We start from the raw sequence: 20,833 nt of genomic DNA, 5'->3' as shown, positions 1-20,833 counted from the left end.
ATAATAACTGTGTGCTTAGGAAAGATAGGGCACAAGTATTTTAAAATATTGCTCCATGGGTACTCTTTTGGTTAATTCACTGTTACCACCTTCAGTTGTTTTTTTTTAATATTATCCAAATTTTCTACAATGAACACGTAAGTGTTTTATTTTTAGGAAAACATTTTAAAAGTCAAGCACCTCACTCCTAATCAGGAAATGCATTTGGGAGAAATAAAAAAGGGCCTGTCACATTAGCAATAACAACTCAGGTTCTTTAAACATTTGTTTTATAAAAACTTTCACGTGTTTTGAGAACATCAAATGTACTAATAATGTACACTAAGAGTCTTAACAACACTGATAATGAAGTAACGTTAATCCACATGAGTCAGTTTTAACTTTAATAATCAATTCTAGTACCTTCATGGAGAGTAATACCTAGTTTATGGATCCAGAGTTTATAAATTGGAACTTCTTTCACTTTTTGAAAATCAGAGGTTTCTGGCACATCATAAATACTCAGCAATTTCTCAAAGTACTCTGGTCACATTCTTTAAGCTTTCTCAGCAAAATTAAGATAAATTCATTCTTTTAAAAACTCAATACTGAATACTACAGAAGAGCTAAGTAAATAAAAGTACACAGAACAAAAAATATGCAGAATCAGTTTTTTCCTAAAATTGGCTTCAAAGACTAAAACCAAATGGGGAAAGATTTCTAAAATGATTATGGTTCCCTGGTTACTCTGTGTCCTGTTTAATTCAGTAGCAGAGATCAAGTGGATCCGGTTTCCAAAAAATCAGGATACTACCACAGTACACATAACAGAAAAAGAAGACAGTATTTTCCTAGAAGTTATTGAGTGGTAGTACTCAAACCTCTAGTTCATGGATGCATGTGCATGTGTGTTGTTTGCACAGCTTTTTATTTTTTCATCCCAGGTTCGTACTTTCACAATTTATCATCAAAGGATCACTAAGGCTGGTGAGTAAAAGTCAAAACCAGGAATGTTAAGTTAGTTTTATTACTTTATTACACCAAAGGATCTTTGCATCCGTTTGATCATGTTTTATGTTGAAGTAATAAAAGCAACAAGAGATTTTAGTGGCAACGTGAAGGGCAAGAACTGCTTAAGTTTCATGGATATAGAACTGCGTTTCTATTTCTACTTTTACCATCCCAGCCATATCCTAAAACAAAAAACACAAATAAAACCTATATCTAGTTGGAATGCAAGCAAACCTGTCAACTTTATTTCCAACTGTTCATTCTGAAGTCTGAGCTATCGTGCTCTCTGCCCTCTTAAGAGGCAAACCTAGCTTGGATTGTCAATCACTTTAAAATTTGGGAAATTACTCCATTTCTCCCAAAGTCACATTAAATACCAAGTAAATTCTGCTGGGAAGAAACATGGCAAGGTGCGAAAGGCAGACTGCGCTGACAATTATGAGAGTTTCAAATGGTCCAGAAACATAGGTTATGAAGGTCCTGGAATTTGCTGGGATCTAAGCGAAAATCAATTCATAATTGGATTCAAGCTTTCAGCTCCCCTGCCTTTATGTACTAGGCACTGGAACCCCACCTTTAGGGGAAAGAGATTGAGGGGATGGATAAATACTTGACAAAGCAGTGCCACTCATTCAGACTGTGTTCAGTAACATATGTAGGCATGTTTGGGGGGAGGGGGGAAGATGGGGACGGGACAATGGACACACACAACAAAAAATAAACAAGCCACAAGATATTTCTACTGAGCTTTTCAGTCAGTCCTCTACCTGTTTGCCCTCTTCAATAGGCTACTCACATTATACTTACTCATATCACATTATCCGTTGGTCCAGAAAAAAAGAAATTTAAAGACAGCATCGACATGGTTTATCAAATGTCAGATCATACTAACCAGAGAACAAGGGAAATAATTTACCTCAGACTAGGAAATTCAGAACTCCACCTTAGAATTTTATCACTATCCCCTAAAACCTAAAATAGCCTCTACATTCAACTTAAATCAGATGCAACTGCCATATGCCTAATATGCTATTTCCCATCTTTCTTTGAAGCATTTTAAAGACAAAAAGTGTCACTAGATGGCAGCAATGAGTTGGCAAATATTTAAGATGCTGGCAATTTTGAGTCCAAAGATTTCCTAGTTCACAGTCTTTCACAATTTCTTATCAAGACTTTCTCAGTACTTTTTGAATACTATAAATAAATTTCTCTGCCTACTTAGAGTAACATCTCTTGGTCTAAATTGTCTTCCTTTAACACACTTAAGCTCCAATTTTGCCCCTTTAGGTCCCTTGTCCCTGTTCCACATTACTTTCCTGTTACTCTCTTCCCCACCCCAACCCTGTTCTCTGCTTCCTATGTATCTTTATGGTATTCATCAACTATTTCCCTCTGGCCTCTTCAGAGGGCAACAATGAACTGCCCATATTTCTGCAAAAAGTTGGCCAGTATACAGTTGGCCGTCTATATCTGCGGATTCTGTGTCTGCAGATCCAACTACAGGGCAAAAAATTCTAGAAAGTTCCAAAAAGCAAAACCTCTGCACACCATTTACAAAGCATTTACAACTATTTACATTAAGGTATTAGAATTATAAGTAATCTAGAAATGGCATTCCCAGATTTTAGTATCTGCCAGGGTCCTAGAACCAATCCCCCTTGTATACCAAGGGACTGTGATTTGTTCCATTCCCAAAGGTAATTATTCATCAAAACATAGACATGACCTCAAAGTAAAGCCTATCATGCAAAAATAGCACATGGTAGTATTTTCAGGCCACAAAAAAACTAAAGCTGGCCATTTTAGATAAACAATGTTAACTGCTTTGTCTAAGAATTGAAACTAAGACTATTCAAAATATAAATAAGGGGCAAATGCATAATTCAATAAATGGTACCTTAATATATATGTAGACATATACATATAACTAAATCACTTTGCTGTACACCTGAAACTCATACATTATAAATTAACTATACTTCAATAAAAAAATACATTAAAATAGAGAAGTATAAAATAGAAGTGAAAAAAATAAATAAATAATAAACGGTACCTTGCAGCCATCTAAAAACAAAAATTGGGACCAATCTCATTCTATACACAAAAATTATAAATAGATCAATATTTAAATGTAAAAATTACATATGCAAAAAATCTAAATAAGACAAAACTCAACAGTCCCCAAAAAAGTATGAGTAACAGAAAAAAAAAAAGGGCAGGAATAAAATAATAAACCATAAACATGAAAAACTGTTTTAAGCATATTAGAAAAGACTTGAAAGATCACTTGAAAAAACTGTTAATTAGTGAAGATTGTATCGGTATAAGAACTGATTTAGACAACCGTCAGCGTATGCCAAAAGCAGTGGGTGAAAGCTTGTTGGGAGGGAAACAGGGTTTACATGGTTTCAAAGTATTACCCAACAGACTACTCACTGATTATAAGAGAACAAAACGTACCTTTACTATAGAAACATGGGTCACCACTTAAACCAAGTGATCTGACATTATATGCTTCCTGATTTTACAAAATAAGAAATATATACCACCTATGCAATATTCTTGGCAAAATATTTGATTTGAATCCATACAACAGGGAAACAATCAGGCAACTTCAAGACTGTGGGACACTGTACAATACACCTGGTTGGGACTCCTCCAAAAAAACAGCAGGAGGCCATTTCTAGATTAAGAAAGCAATGTTGTGGAGAAGAGACATTTTTTGTGAAAACGAGAATTTTAACGTAGACTGTATGTGAGATAATACTGAATTAATGTTTATTTTCAGTTTTGATAATTACTTTGATGATGCAGATTATCTGTATTCTTAGGCAACACAGACACAAAGTTAAAGTATCATGCCTGTAACTTTAATATCATCCAGGAGGGATAAAAACATACAGAGAACAAACATGGTAATTTAGACAGTTGCTACCAGAACAATAACAGGAAGACTGAAAGGAAGGCTGAAACAACGATGGTGTATTTTACTAAAGTACATATTACCTGTTCAAGTTTTTAAAGAAGACCCTATTACAGCAAATGGAAAAATGATATATACCTTGTCACACACTCCTGAGCAAATTCCCAGAAAATATTTTTTTTCCTGTCAGATATGCTAATATAAGAATGATCGTCCAATGTGGTAGAGGAAGAAACTGGGACTTCCACTGCTATAACTAAGTAAAACCAGTACATGTTTAAGTCCATTTGAAAATTAACTAAACCTAAATGCCAAGCAATGGGTAGATCAACAAATTTGTATTAATTAAGCAACTGACAATGTTAGATAAATTTAAGATAATCCTATTTTGGAAGTGAAAAAGAGAAACTTTGACCATCTTTAAGTTTTGTAAATCCCTGTGACACAAAAAAAATCAGTCACTTAACAGAAACATGTAGAAAATTTACTAACTGGAAAGAGTTTACAATATAGAGGTTCTGAAACGACATATAGTAATGATTCCATATTGGTAAAAATATATTATAAAAATATAAAACATACATATAGGGGTAAAGGTGAACCTATAGCTAACAAGACAGGATAAGAATGGATCAAAACATCAAAATATCGACAATGGTTATCTCTGAGTGCTAATGCTGTATAAGTAAATATTTTCTTTCACTGCATGTTTCAAGTTTTCTTTAATAAGCATTTTATAATAATAAAAAAGGATTGTTCCTGTCAAAGTATAAGTAATGTGCAACAGAAAATTTAAAAAACAAAGGTCTTGAAGAAAATATTCCCAGAACCTCAATAATGAAAAAAAACTAAATCATGTAGTTCAATGCTCCCCAATTCTTCAGAGGATATTAAAAAATTCCTTTGCAACATCCCTGTTCACCAAATATCAAACTTCATGAATTGCCACCAAAGTCAAGGAATTCACAACCTGAAGATACTCAATTCTAAAACTTAACTGGCTCTTAACTAATTTCCTTCCTTAGCCCTTCTCTTTAACATCCATTTACTAGCAACTGAATTATTTTTTCTTTGACTGAAAACATCTTATGCAAACTGTTCCCTATCCTATCTTCTATAAAAATAAGAAATGGTACATTATAACAAATACAACTTAACCCGTCAATGTCCCTTTGAACACAGCAGTCCAAATTTGCTTGCTCTTGCAAGAGTGGAACACATTCTAGATGCTATACAGATGCTATTATATCTGCTAACTTTGGCACTATCAACACATGCAAAATTCACTGTTAAGTGCAGGGCTCTGCATTTCATATACTATTTAATCCTCTTATAATTAGTTCACAGTCTCTGGTTTCAGTTTGAAGAAAATTTCAAACTTTGATTTTGCTGTGTGAAATATTAACAATCTCTCCTAATTATATATCCTTCACTGATTTGTTAAACATACTGTAAGCAGCTTCACCCATCATTTTTAAAAGTTTAGTAAGGTTAACACAATTTTCTTTCAGTAACAAAAGTTTTTTTCAAGCTATGTATTACTTTTGAAACAATGATAATTATTAAGATCTCAACTGGAAACCTTCCTGCATATGTTCTGTACATTGAAAAGCTCTACTCTGGTTTAGTTCTGAACAGGAGCCAAGTTAACAACTTGAATTGTAAAAGAAAAATGTAGGTAAGTCTATTTTAAAAAAAATATTTTTTTAACTGAAAAGGTAGATACAAAGATACCTATTCCCACAGTCATGCCACACCCACCATGACCAAACTATGTTTAATGACTAACCTTCAGATGAGAACTTCCTAAATAGAACATAATACAAAAAAATAAAAAACCCCATACTAAAATATACAATAAAAAGCAAAAAACTGATGAATGTCTGCAACACATATTTGTCCACAACAATTCAAGTTCTTAATACTGTATATGAAAACATAAAAATAAACACATCCTAATGGTTAAGAGCTCAGAGCTTTGGAGGTAGATAGACCTGTTTCAATTTCAAACTCAACCACTTTTGGTGTGCATTTCCCTCTGGAAAGCCAACCCCTTCAAACGCCAGATTCTTTCAACATAAAATGAGTATCTTTCATAGTACTTGTCTCATAGGATAGGTATGAGGTGTAAGTCAAGTAAGGTACAGAAAACACTGAACATGGTGCCTGGCACACAGCAAGTGTAGCTGCTGCAGCTGCTCCTACTACTACATCATTTACTATTACTGGTGCATACCAACAAAAAAATGGGACAAAGACACAAGGACAAAGGTGATTAACAAATAATACTAAAAGTTTATGGGAAGTTAGAAAAAAAAATCAGTATCACAATAAAGGAGATAAAAATTAAACCAAATATTCTACTTACCAAACAAGCATTTTAAATTCAAATGGTCATTTTCATACATTATTTCTGACAATATGGACTGGTAACTATACTTCAGAAGACAATCGGACTATTTTATCAAAAGCCTTAAATTGTGCATGTTCTTTAAAAAAACAAACAAAAAACCACCAAAAAAAAAAACAAAAACCAAAACCAGTGCATGTTGATTCAGTAATCTCACTTTGAGAACTCATCTAAAGCAATGAAGGATGTGGACGTTAACGGTGAAAAAATTAGAAAACAAGTACATAATACTGACTAAATGAATTTCAGTACATCAGTCTAATTGGATACAAGCAGCAGCTTAAAAATAACTTACTGACACCAAGAGATATTCAAGATGTTAAGAAGCATACACAATATACAAATTATCCAGAAGATTATACACTAAAAGTGTTAGACAACTCAGGATGTGGCAAGATTGTGTTTCAAAACACTCTTTGTCCCCAATCTTTCTTTAATACCATATTAGTTTCATAATTTTTTCATTCTGTAGAGATAGCTTCATGCTGCCCTGGAATTTAATGATACTAGAGCAGCTTCTATACAGTAAAACTCCCAATCAGTAAACACCTATTTACTCTAGGAACATTTTGAGGCGGGGGGGGGGGGGGGGGGGGTGGCAGAGTTTCTTTAATCTACAAGTATCAAACAAGCATTAGGAGTATGTAAGAGACTGCTTTTCATAGGAAAAGAATTAAGATTAACATTTCAAAAAAAATTACTTCAGTAAGGTCAATATCTTGACTGTTTTCAGCAAAAAAACACCAAAAGAAAAAGCAAACCTGGCAATCTAGGTGAAAGAAAGGAATTCATTATTCTGTTTTATATGTTTAAAAAGTTGGGAAAAGGAAAAAAATGGTCATATAACTATTATAGTCAGAGCCACCTCTATCTGCAAAATTACGTTTTTTAAATGTGAATCTTTTCAGCTCTCATTTATCACCAAGAAATAATTACAGTTGCTCACATTATAAGATATATGATTTGCCTAAGAGCTCAGATAAAACACACACATTTCAGGATGACATGTATCAATATTTCTGATTACTAGCTTAAATGGCATCGCCATTTATCTAGCCTGCCTGCTGGAAATTAGTTTTTAATTCTAATAGTAATTTAGGAAGAGTCACTATTCAGATTTTGCACTTAAAATGGTCATTTTTAATGCTGTATCTTTTCATATTTACATAATACATGGCTACTTTATGACCCTCAACTCTGCTCCCCAAGCATCAAAAACACTCTTGCCAGAAAGTCTACCAAAATTTCCAACTCCAAGCAAGCAATAAAAAGGAGTGAAAGGACAGGGCGTGAAATTCTGTATTTCCCAGAAGCTTCCAAATGATGATGATGATGATGATGATGATGATATGCTGCTGCTGTAGCACAGACCATATTCTGAATAGCAAGGGTCAACAATATTTATTCATAAGACTTCATTTCTTTATTATCTTGTAGAAAGCTTCAATTTTATCAGTGAACTCAAACTGAGCATTGAGTTACAACAAATACACTTTAAAAAGTCTCCCCAGGAAACATGTGTTAGGAAAAATCAAGATTTTTCAGGTTTTACAGAGGCAATAGTCTAGTTTGGCTATATAATACCCAGTGGGGTCCCGGCAAGCATCATGCTATCAAATAAAATACATTAATATTTCTGCATTAATATATATGCATAGTCACTAAATGTAACAGACTATAGTCAGGTCAACTGAAGTCAGGTTTTTGTCATCAAATGAGTCTGTCAAACTGATGAAAAATTTTATTGTCATAGACTTCTGAATTTCTGAATTGTGAACAAAGGCTCTCACCAATATAGCAAAATAATTTTTAATAAGGACACTTGTTAAAACTTAAAGTTACTACATCATTTACTATCACCCAGACCCAAGCAGCTAAAATTCAGGATTATTCCTAGTTTCAGAATTTAATAGTAAAATGTATGTGAAATATAGTGGAATCCCATCTTTTGCTATCCTGAAAACTCAATTTTATCACGCATGAGGATAATCATTACCAAGATTCTCACTCAAAAAAATTTTTACACTTATTTCTAATAGACAGAACTTCCCAAATTCTAGGAAAGACTAACAAAAACATAACATGTAGGCCAAAAAAAAAAAAATCACTCACGTTACCATACCCACAGAAATAAAACACAACTGGAGAATGCCTTATTCAGTCCTCAAGGTAGAATTTTAGGGTCGTAAAATATATTTATTACGTTTGTGTGTGATAATGATTGTGGTTATTTTTTAAAGCCCTTATCTTTTAAAGAGACACTGAAATAGCTACAGATGAAATATAGTAAGTATTTATTTACTTCAAAATAATATGAGGGGAAGCGTTTGGATGCAGTTATATATGAAACAAGATCACCCAAGAACTGCTAAGGCTGGACAAGTTCATGGAGACTGACTGCACTATTCTCTTCTTTGTATATGTTTGAAAAATTTTTCACAATAAAGATGGCACTGAATATATGCATATATACACATATATACCTATTTGAGAATAAAAATTACACAGGAATCTCAAACTATGCTCAGAAATATAATGAACCTGGTAGCAGCTCTTGAAACATCCTTACTCTTCAATTTATAGACTTATCAAAAACCAAGAACGCTTAAATTTCAGGGTCAAACCCTGAAACATAAGCAAAAGATCCAAGTAATTCACAAAACTACAAGTTAGTCATTGGTGGTCACTTACACTGCCAATAAGTAGATAAACCATTTTCACCTTCTTGGGGAGCAACCTAGATTGAAAAAATTTTAAAACATGCATGCTCTTGACCAACTGCACTTCTGGGGCTTTATTCTAAGAAAACAACCAAGGGTATTTACAAAACCTTAGTTGTAAGACTGTCCAATTATTTATAAAAATTGTATAAAAGGGAAAACTGGGGAGAAACCTAAGGGCCCAACAAGAGAGTACTGGTTAATACTGTATAAGTATGCAATGTAATACTATGTAGTTATTAAAATTTTTAGGAGAGCTGTATCTAACATTTTATGTTAATGTTATGTTCGTTTTGAAGAAAAAAAATTACTACTTCAATGTATGTGCCATGTGTAGGACACTACTTTTTCAAATGCCTACATACACACAAAAAAGTCTGAAAGGACACATGGAAACTTTTCACTTTGTATGGTTAAGTATGTCTTTTTTGAGGGGCTGCATTGCATTTTCTAAACGTTATATGAGCATGTATTGCTTACTTTGGATTAAAGCTAAAATAAAGATGAAGGTATCTTCTCTTAAAAATCCACATCAATCTAAGTCATTGATTAGTCCTTTTTAATTTCAGTAAAACTGCATCTTAAACAGCACAAATAACTGTAATTCCAACATAAGAAGCCAACAAAATTTCAAGGACAACAAGAGAAAATTTTTCTTTGGAAAGCACACTTTACTACCTCAATTTTAGCCATAAAATTTTTTTAAAGTTATCACAAAACCACTTAGGTGAAGATGACTATATTTAAAGGATTAATATAAGGCATTTACAACACACTATTAACAGTTACATTATTTTCAGAATACAGACTTTTAGTAAGAGGACCAAGGGAAATTTTTCATTTAACATGTATTCTATTAAAGTATTCCTAAATGTTATTCCAGACTAGTTAGAAAAGCCTAAGACTGGTTCAATGAATTTCCAGGGAGTTATATATTAGTTCTGAAATCAACTCAAAAGCCCTAGGTAAATCTAAATGAGAAGCAGGAAGAATATTTCAGACTGGTGAAATTGGAATCAGATTAGACAGGAAGAAAAACTCAGATGTCCTTTAACCTGCTATGGCTACCTCTTAAAAACAGCTATGCAATTCTCCTGGAGAATAAATTTTTTAAAAAATGATAAAGTTCTTCCAAATTTTGATTACAGCTCCATCGCAGGCAACACAGCAGCCTATGCCCTCAAATGCTAACATGACTCATTCCATCAAAAAGAAACCTATTTTAAGGCTGTTTTTATGATTTGCAACTATAAAAATTGCTTACTAAACTACACAAAATCAGAAGAATTGAAGTATAACTACAATAAGAGTTTTAAGTTTAATTAGAAGCAAAATAATGCTGTTGCTCATTAAGTCTTTGAGCACACAAAGCAAGTTTCCTTTTAACCCTCCTAAATCCCTCTCCCTTGTCCAGAAGTAATGAATGTTGTTTTGCGTGTATCTTTCCAGATATTTCTCTTCACATAGTAGAAAATAAAATTCTATAATATGTGAGTTGATGAAAAGTACTAAGAGTATTTAGAAAGCTAAGTGAGAGAAAACAGCACTGAGGCAGGGGCTTTTGGGTAAGAACTTAAATGAACTGAGGAACCCAACCTTCTGAATGTCTAGGGGAAGAAAATCCTAAGGAAAGGCTTTGAGGTAGGAACATCGAGTATGTTCAAGCCTCAGTTAGGAGACCAGTGTGGCTGGAGCAGTGTAGTATACTATTAAGGGAGGTGGGGAACAACAGATCATGTAGAGTATCTTGTAAATCACAGTGAACTTTTGACTTCAACACTGAAATAGTCAGCTATTAAGTGAGTTTCCAGCAGGAAATTCAGGTAATACATTTTTCAAGCATTACATTTTAATAGGATCGATCTAGCTACCACACATTGGTGTGGAGGGGCAAAAGAAACATAAATCTATCGCAATAATGCGCAAAAAGACAAATGATGGCTTGAATCTGGATCAGGAGATAGCAGAATGGGTGGCAAATTCTTGTTGCATTTTAAAGGCAGAGATGACAGGATTTTCTACAATGCCAAAGGTGAGGTATGAGAGAAAAAAAAGTCAAGGATGGCTAACCAAAGTCTGGCCTGACATGAAAACTGGAGTTTCATTAACTGAAAACGGGCAACACTGCAGAAGAAACTGGTTTGAGGGAAGGACAGCAGGAGCCCAGTTTTGGACTTTTAAACTGATATACTTGACATTCAAGGGAGCTGTCACGTAGGAAAGTGGATAGATGACAGTATGTCATTCAAAAGAGAAGTCCAGCCTGGTGATGTGTGTGGGAATCATCAGCTTATCAAAGAAAAGAAAAGAAAAGTGGAAGAACTGAACCACAGAGCACTCCAGGTGAGTGGAAGAAGGAACAGACAGAAAAAGAATAAAAACCTAGAAGCTAAGTAAAAAAATGTAAGGAAGAAAGTGGCTCAACTGGTTTAATCACACCAAAAGGTCAAGTGTGATGGATAAGGACTGAAAAAGAACCAGTGGACTTAGTAACATCCCTCTGGGTTACATATTTTTTAAAACGATAAATCATACAATTATTTCTTCTCCCAACTGAAACTCATTTTAAAATATGTTTACTTTCCTAAAGTATGTTGTCACATCCATAGAGTCTATAACATTATACTACAAAGCTACATCTACCTAAATAATTACCTTGGATACTTCATGCTATCTGAACTGTTGTGAATTAAACAAAATATTTAATAATGACATTTAGCTTTAAACTTGTTAAAAATAGAAGTCCAGAGCAGTTTTTTGGGGTTTTTTTTGGGCACTTTAACCAAACTAAAGATTTGTTTTTCTAGCATGCTTCACATGTCAAGTAAAGTACAGTCAGTCTAGTATGATTAAGAGTTGAAATCTACAGGCTTAACTGCCTGGGTTGAACCCATGCCTCACTATTTATTAGGTATGTCTAACTTTGGGCAAATTATTTAAATTCTATGCTTCAATAGTCTCATCTCCAAAATGTGAAAGACAGTAATATTTACATAAGGTTATGATGAAGATGAAGTTAACGCAAGAACTTTAACAGTGGTGGACACATGGCAAAGTGTCCAGATTGTTACTTCCAAAAGGAAGAAATTCAAGTTCTACTTCATTTTTCCTTTAGGAAAGGAAAAAAGGAATGCTATTATGTCAAGTCTGATGCACCAGGGGTGTTACAGAAATAACTACTAACTTCCTAAAGCCTAACTAACCTAATCTCTTCAAACTCATTACATTTGCTCATTAATACATGCAAAGAAATCTCATTTGAAAAACCAGGGCAAGTGCCCTCAGGCCTAGGATTATTACTTTCTTTAAGAGATGAAAGGATAATGGCCCACTATAACAGGTCTTCCAACCTATTTAGTCTTACCTGCACTTAGTCCTCATTGCTAACATTCCCCACACAACAGCCAGAAGCAAATTCCAGGAAAGTAACCAGATCTCGCCAATCTCCAAAGTCCTTCAACAGATTCCTGCTGTGCCCAAGACAATCTAGATCTTAAACATGAGCCTTTTAAGGACCTGTTAATACTATGCTTGGTACTTGCCTACCTTTCCAACTTCATCTGTTACTACACACATTCTTTGTGACTATTCTCCAGTAATATTTCTTGCTCTGAGGCCAAGTTGTTGTCCATCCTGCAAGCCCCCCCCCACCCCCAATTATCTGTGCTTTCAGGTAAAATAATCTACTTCCAGACCTCAATTTCAACTATCAGTTCCTTTGAGGTGTCTCTGCTGGCAGCATCCTCCCACCTCCATATTCTAAATTTGGTTTCCTTAACTATCAACTCACTCTGTCCTTTTCCTTCATGGATTTAGACTGTGAAAGTGCTATTCACTTTATTTCTCCCCTCAATGGTCTATAATACTCAAGTGGGCAGGAGACAGTATGTTTTGTTCATCTGTATAAGCCCAAGCCTAATGGTGACTTTCAGAATAAGCACTTAAATGTTTAATGAACAAACATCTCTAATGTGAAACCTGGGAGTAATACCAAATCCCTCACTCTTCCTATCACAGCCATCACCAAATCCTCCTAAACTTACCCCCTTCTAATCCCAATACCATTACTTTTGGCCAGGTTAGGTCATTATTCTTCCTTCTATTTTAGTGTCTTCCTTATTTACCACCTACTCCAATCTCACTCTCCTCTATGCCATTTCCACACTGCTATCAGAATGACATTTCTAAAAATGAAAATCTGACATCACTTCCCAGGTGAGACTCTTTCAATAGTTTACCATTGGTTTCTGGATAAAAATACAAACTTCTTGGCATGGTATTAAAATTTTTATAACCTGGCCTTAACTAAGATTCAGTTCAGCTCCCTTTCTCTTAAAAGCATTTCCTGACCTCTTAAAAGAGTCAATTAGGTACCCATCTTTGCATGGTTCTATAGGCTCTGTGCCTATCTCTATCACATGGTGACACTATCTCATCCATCTCCCTCAAAAGACTATGAGTCCTTGAAGAACTATTATACCTTTTAGCATCCCCAAAACCAGAAGAAAATGACCCATAAAATAATGGATCTGTAAAATTAAGAAATAAACTGAACCTAGAGTGAACAGCAGCCACACAATGACAATAACAGAAACAGAGGTAGAAATGGCTTTCATACAACAGAAGATATCAATAAAACTTGGACCTATAAAAGAAAAATTTCCATTCCTCTTCCAGATAAGCTCAGGTCATTTTATTTACCTTTCTCCCATTCTATTTTCCTTTGAGGTTGCCGTCACAGTGTGCACTTTAACTAGATTTAACTTTCAGGATGAGTAAGGGAAGGGGTCAAGAATGTGATTTACTCTAGTACCTACAGAACTAAACATACCTTTAAAAATCATTCTCCTTCCTGTCCCATCCTAGCTTAAAATCTATTAAGGCAACTCTAAAGTGAGTTATTAAAATACTCCACTGTTGTTAGTAAAATACTACAGGTTGCTAAATATTCTTAACTCTGTTGGCTATCCACATTCTTATTAATCTCTACATTTTTCTTGTGAATAGACCAGATTCATTCCTTATTGCCCTTGGGAATACCCTGGATTCCCCAATACCCAACTGTGCCACAAGTCATCACGGAAAAAGAGGTCAATCCTAGATCTTTCCTGGTTTGGACACAGAGATTATACGGATTTTCCTGCTTTCTGTGGTTAAAAAAGAAGTCTCTTTATCCTTTTCTTTTTAAAAAACCTTACAGTAAGATAGCATTTCAATATCACAGCATATTTCTTGTGGTTTGATTTGTTAAATTTTAATGATAAAAAAGTCTAAACAGAATACAAGCCAAAATTGTCACAGACCCAAGGAAGATGACTCTAAATGAAACAAAATTTTTACTAATTTGCAATAAAAAAAGACTACGTAACATGTCGTTGTCTTGTTGCTAATCATTAAAACAAGTTATTTTCATTCTAAAGTATATGTGAACTTCAGCTGCTCTTTCCACTTATGAAAAACTCTAAGCAAGCCCAAGTCTGACACTCTTAATTCCATTAGTTTACAAAACCCTGAAGTGGCCTCCCTTAGGAAACATCTCTTGAGATACACACACAAAAGCCTTAACCCAAACATTTCCAGAAGCTATCACCTACACCACATCAACTAAACTTAAGTGTACTGCCTAGTCTTTCCAATGAAACCAAGTGGACCTCACACCTCTTACCATCACCCAGGAAGGGTGTGCATCTGTTCCGAAGGCCCCCCTGGCTCCAAGTCATCCTGGCTGCTGCTGCTCCAGGCTGGGCATCCATGTTGCTGCAGCTTGTGGATTGTGAGGGGGTAGTGTACAGGAAAAGCAGGATGGGATTTCAAGGGAAACAGGAGGGAGATGGCTTTCTGGGAAAATGCCATCACCATCATAGGTGTTAAGTAGTACCACACACATTTTATTGCAGCACAGTTTAAAAATTTAACAAATGAAAGATTAAAAATAAAAAAAATAAAAATAAAAAAATTAAAAATACAGACGACGTCCAGAGATGCTCTAAAACAGTTAAGTTAAAGATCAGGAAAAATAAGGTCACAGACTTAACAGCCAGTAAAATTCTTTCAAGCGTGGGGAAGGGGATGAGGGCAAGGGAGGGTTGGGAGAGAAAAGGTTTATGTGATCAATCCACTTAAAAATGCTAATGCCTTCACTTTCTCTCCCAAGATGCAAAACTCCAAAGTCAATCAGGAGGCCGGAGAAATTCTTATGAACATTCAGAAAAACTCGATTTTAATCCGGTTAAAAATCATCAGTGTCATCATCATCATCATCATCACCATCATTAAGTATAATAATAAATAATAATAGTAACTAGTAACAACAATAAAAAGGAAATCAGCGGAAAGTCAGGAAAAATGTAAAAAAAAAATTGGAATAACTTACTGTAGCTGAAGATCAAAAAAATCTCACTGTAAAAAAACAAAAATAAAAATAGCCCAGATTAGAAAAACGGGAGGTGCAAAAATGTCAAGTCAGTAAAGTTCATTTCTTTTCTCTTTCCAAAAGCAGTTTCCACAAAAACCGCAAGGGTAAAGTTCTCAGTAGCAGACAAGCAAAGCCCTTTCCACATCATCAATCAATCTTAAAAATACACGAGGAAGTAGAGAGGTCAGTTTATGAGAGGCTAAAAGGCTCCTCCTCCTCTAACCCAACTGCTGCAGAAAAAATAGAAATAGAAATTTAAAAATTACATCTTAAATCCAAGTCCCGTTTTTGGAAACAATTAAAAAAAAAACACCTGTAAATTTGCCGTAGTGCACACCAAGTTGCATCATTATGTTTAAAATGTCTTTATAAAATCAGTTTTGGAATGGGAATGTGTGTGTTCTGGAAGGGTGGGGAAGGGAGGTTAAAAATCAAAGCTGAGCTCCAGTGAGTAGGGATGGGGTTCGCCTTGCTGCCCTGTGAAAGGAGAAGGGACAGATTGAGTCAGAGTTCCTCAGAAATGTTGTGCCCTAAACCCCCAAGACAGAAACAACTGTCCATTGCATCCTACACATTTTGGTAAAGCGTAATATCCCACTGGGATGGGGAGAGCCTCTATAGAATCATCACCTCTAACAGTGACTGTCTTCACAATTCAATGTGAGTAGGTGACTAAAGTTAACTATACACCTGTAATCCCTTAAAGGTCTCAAAAAAAAGGGTCCACATTCAACATTCATGTTGATAATCAGCAGTTTGGGCAAAGAAATACAGAAAAACCAGGTTAACAGAGAAGAAGTGAGCAAATGTCAAACATCAAGATTATGAAGCAGATTCGTGGGTTTTAAATTTTAAGTCCATGTAGCTTTTCCTACGATACAAACTGAAGGGGAATGGGCTGCCCTGAAGATACACACTAGAGATGACATCTAGTCTCAAAACCAGTGAGCGGTCAAACCATAAGACCTGACAGAACCTACCAGGGGGAAAGATGGTTTAAATAAGGAGCACGTTAATTCACTCAATAACAGAATGAAAAATCAGATGAAAGAAAAAAATTACTGCTACTAAATATTTAATGTCATAAAACAGGTGAAGAGTAAATTATGGTCCTTAAGGAATTTGTTTCTGTGGTCCCACTGTCTATAAACTAGTACATACAGCTAATTCCAAGATATGAATTCTAAGAATCTGATACATAACACCACCATGACAGAATGGATGTTTCATCAGCTAAAACAAGATTTGCAATTAGACTGCAGGTCTTTGAGCAAATAAGAATGATTATACTTGCATTTCAATATTCAGCCATGAGATTTTATTCTCCTTTTCAAATGTCAGCAAACTAAAAAATTTTAAGCTGAGCTTTTAAAAAGCATTCCTTGAGTCAATTACATATGAATGACTACAGCCATAAAACAGGTACTATAACTCTAAAATTTTAACTGTAAATTTTTAAGAAGTAGCAGACCATTTTAGTAGCAGACACATTAAGTTACTTTTATGCTTAGACTGATGTGTTAAACTGTACAAATGTACAAAAAAAGTCATAGAAAACATACATTATTTGAATGTTATCTCCTCTGAGTAAGTGTTAGGGACGTTCAGTTATGGTGAAATATTCACTTTTCTTCTTTGGAGTCACAGCCTGAACCTAGTACTCAAAAATTTCAGGATATGTTAAGTAACTGTGGCTCATCTACAAACAAATCTTTGCACAGTGTTATAAGCTTAAAAAGAAGCAACTAATGTGAAAAGAAAGCATTTACACCGTTCAAAATCAAGAAGCTGTCTCCCAAGATGTTAAGCTAATGAGCTACCACTCATAAATGACCAACTAACTTTACAGCACCGAACTAATCTTTCCAGTTAATAGTATACCTAGTTTATACTTTGTCAAACCTCTGGGAGATTTGGAACCTTCTTCTAGATGGGTATTCTCAAAGTGAGGGCTGCCAACCAACATCACATGGCACTTATTAGAAATGCAAATTAACAGGGCCTACCCCAGACTTACTTAATTAGAAAGTGGTGGTGGAGAGCCCAGTAATCTGTTTTAACCAGCCCTCTGGCTGATTCTAATGTCTGCTCATGTTTAAGAACCACTGTGTAGAGTTTAACAAGGAATCTCTATCCTCTAGTTAAGACTGACATAAAATAAATTCAAGAACATTATAACATCACAGTAAATGCTACACTATACTATAAAACCCTACAGTAATCCTTTTTCCCTTTATAAACCACAGATTTCCAATATCTAAGAGAACACATGTTAAGACAGTTAACAATAATTACTAATATACAAAAACTGCTGTCAGTAATAAAACTTATTTCTATACGCATTTTAGCCTTCTGGCAACAAATAACTTGAGTTACAGAAAGTAGAAATTAAAACAAGTAAGAAGTATAAGCCCCCTTATGAATATAAAACCGAATTCCAGAAAGTTTAACTTATTTGCCTGACAGGTTAATAATCAGCAGGAGGGGAAAAATCCAGTTCTCTTAACTCCTAGGCCAAGGTTCTTTCAACTGTCACTCTCTCCAGTTAACATCTCACAGTCCACCAGTTAATATAATTAATTTTTTAAGATTAGAATTACTAGCTATTTTGCAATTTATTCCTTGCTTATTTCCAACAGCAATTTCATCCAAAACAAGGTCCCAAGCTATGTGAAACTCTCTAGAGACCTAATCACCAATAATAAGGTGTGTTTAAATCCTCCAGCAAAGAAACAGCAACCACCACCAGGAACTCCCAGGGCATGAGCATGGGAAACACAGAAAGGTCAGAAGACCTGCAACTTAGTCAACCTTCTTAAATTCTTCCTCTCCACCCAACAGGAAAATGTTACTAATGCCTGTCTATATGAAATCAAGTCTAGAATTGTGTCAGAAATTAATTTTGTGGCCTAAACATTCCAGATGATTATTAAATCAAAGGAAGTGTTACCTTGGTACATGCTGATCCTAAGGAACCCATATTTCTAACACCTCAAGGCAAGAAAAGTGCCCTTCAGTTAAGTTTAATTCCCATCAATAACTGTTCTTAAATATTCATTTCTTACATTTCTCTTGATTTACCAACAACATATTTATTAGATGTGTGATTTCCTAAATTAACCAATTAACCAATCACTGCCCTTATCTCACTTCCAACAGTTCTGCACTTAACTTTAGTTTTAAGTCCATGTAATAATATAAATACTTAGGCTTTTTCCTTTTTTCTTTTTTTAAAGGCAATGTTTTTGATCCCTATTACAATGTCTACATAGTGAGGGATCAACAAATCCGTAGCTATGTAGAGTAAGAGTACTTTTAGTCTCTATTAAACAGGTTTCCTAAGGGATGAATTTACCCCACGGTATTGGTTTAAACTGTGCCTAATAATGCAACAGTAACACATTATGAAAAATAAAATCAATTAAATCTTACACGAGTATTAGAAAAGCGATTTCTAGGATGACTGTGATACTACTTAGAAACCTAAGTAATTTTTACGAACTGAGCAAAAAATTTTAGTAAGTTTCAGGACCTAGCAAATAGTAAGCACTATATTACTTGCTTAATGAAAAGCATACAGTTATGCATTTTTGCCAAAGTTGGGATGGTCTGGAAAATTAATCCCAGAATATCCCGAAAAGCAAACTTTATCATCTAAGAACGTTACATTAATAATAAACGCAATTCTCGTAACTGAATATTTTTCCCAAGAGCAGTTTGGGAATTTCCAGTTACCGCTAGTGGTTGCTGTAATTAGGTTCCTGTAAAAAATTCAAATATAGTACTTTTAATACCTATTATTCCAACAGGTAGGTAAAACCACTTGACTTAACCTGGTGGTCAAATTCCTTACCAGTTCTGCTACTGATTTAATATGACCCTGGCAATCAACACTCATGCCTCGTTTTCTGTCTGAGAAAGATAGTAATACCTACCTCAAGCAAGTTCCACTAACTTATATATTTCAAGTGATTTGTAACCTGCAGATAAAAAGCCAGCTTTAATTATTACTGTTAATATGTAAATAAGGTTACAATAAAAAAATAAAATTGAAAATGACTAATTCGAGATCCATCATTTGTTCACACAGAGAAGTAAGATAAAAACTAATCGATAAACATTAAATCTATTGTTATAATATTTATTACTCTTATACCCTGAGGCACGCTCCAGGATTTAGAGGCTTGCGGTACAATAAATATCTGCTTGATAACCCTTCCCCATCCCCCGCTCAATATTTAAATTTAACAGGATGCATCGACACTACATTTAACTTGAACTACATCAATAAGCATCTCGATCTTCCCTTTCATCATCTTAGAAGTCCTCATGGTCATAGAAAATGAAAGGACAGCAGCCGTTAACACAGGAGAGGGAAAAAGAAAAAGGACATCTTCCCTGGCGATCTTGGCATAAAGGACACTAGGTTAAAAATCTACGCAAGGGCTGCGGCCTAGAAAACTCTCTCGCGCTTAAGATCTAACCCCTCAAAGCAAACAGAATAAATGGGGGCCTGCTTACTCTACCCAGGGGAGGGTTCCCTCGTCTTCTCTCCCACACCCCCCTCGCGCTCCCAGAGGAACCCAGAGCCTCCCCTGCTTCCGCCCCCTCCACTTACCAGGAGGGGGGAGGGAGAAGAGATTCGATTCTGAACCTCCTACTCCCGAGTTCTACGTGGAGAAGCCGGCTGTTGCTCGAGGTCCGCAACGCAGCCGCAACCGCTCAGTCTTCGCCTCTTCACAAAATGGCCCCCGAGTCTCCTCTGCCGCCGAGGCGAAGGCCTAGCCCCCGCCCCACTCCTGGGAATTCTCCTATTGGCTGCGACTTTTCTCGCTCCCGCTTCTAATTAGACAGTTCTACCGCTCTTTACAATTCTATCCAATCACAATCAGCAGCGGGTTAGACTAACCTAGAGAATTTCCACATGCGTGAGAGAAACTAGTTTGTAACTGGTTATTTTTCCTGTCATTTATCGCCTGAGAAATGCTTATTGGCCACTGTACCTTACGAAGCGCTGGGCGGAAACTTGCCTTTGTACCGCGCACCGCTTCACATCCGGGTATCCGGGAGGTCTGATTGGCGGCCCCGGGATCCTATCTCTGCTCCTCACAGCGCCTAGTAGAAGGCCCGCCCGGATCTCGGAATTCCCGCGGCGCGGGGGCGGGGAAAGATTGCGGGATTTTGTGTGGTAGTGGCTTTGAGGATCAGCCCTAGCCCTGGGCTTAGATAAAAGGAGTTAATCCTCTGTCCTGCGGTATGGATAAAGAAAACACTTTTCTTAGAGTAGGGAGGGAGCACTAAAGACTAGAAAACTGACAGCCCTGCAGTTTTTCCAACCCTAGAGCTCCTTCCTGGACATTTCTCAGCCTGTCAAG

The 20,833-nt window shown here is 35.6% G+C and overlaps 1 protein-coding gene across 13 annotated transcripts in view; it reads right to left on the bottom strand.

Annotated features, from left to right (window-relative positions):
* HNRNPC (heterogeneous nuclear ribonucleoprotein C) overlaps positions 1-20,237 on the bottom strand; it is a 42,908-nt gene extending 22,671 nt beyond the window's left edge. For 4 of the 13 annotated variants that reach the window (XM_057721289.1, XM_057721297.1, XM_057721299.1 and 1 more), the window contains exons 1-2: positions 20,077-20,227; positions 15,417-15,442 (exon numbers count right to left, since the gene is read on the bottom strand). The gene's annotated coding sequence lies outside the window, so the exon portion shown is untranslated. Of the gene's footprint in view, positions 1-14,708; positions 15,380-15,416; positions 15,936-19,393; positions 19,439-20,076 lie in introns of those variants that run through there. The other 9 variants (XM_057721290.1, XM_057721304.1, XM_057721291.1 and 6 more) reach the window with 6 other exon arrangements.
* Between the last annotated feature and the right edge of the window lie 596 nt (positions 20,238-20,833).

This window comes from Hippopotamus amphibius, chromosome 2 (genome assembly GCF_030028045.1).
Source record: "Hippopotamus amphibius kiboko isolate mHipAmp2 chromosome 2, mHipAmp2.hap2, whole genome shotgun sequence".
Lineage (NCBI taxonomy): Eukaryota > Metazoa > Chordata > Mammalia > Artiodactyla > Hippopotamidae > Hippopotamus > Hippopotamus amphibius.
The sequence above is the reverse complement of the archived record's forward strand: the minus strand, read 5'-3'. Positions and strand labels throughout refer to the sequence as shown.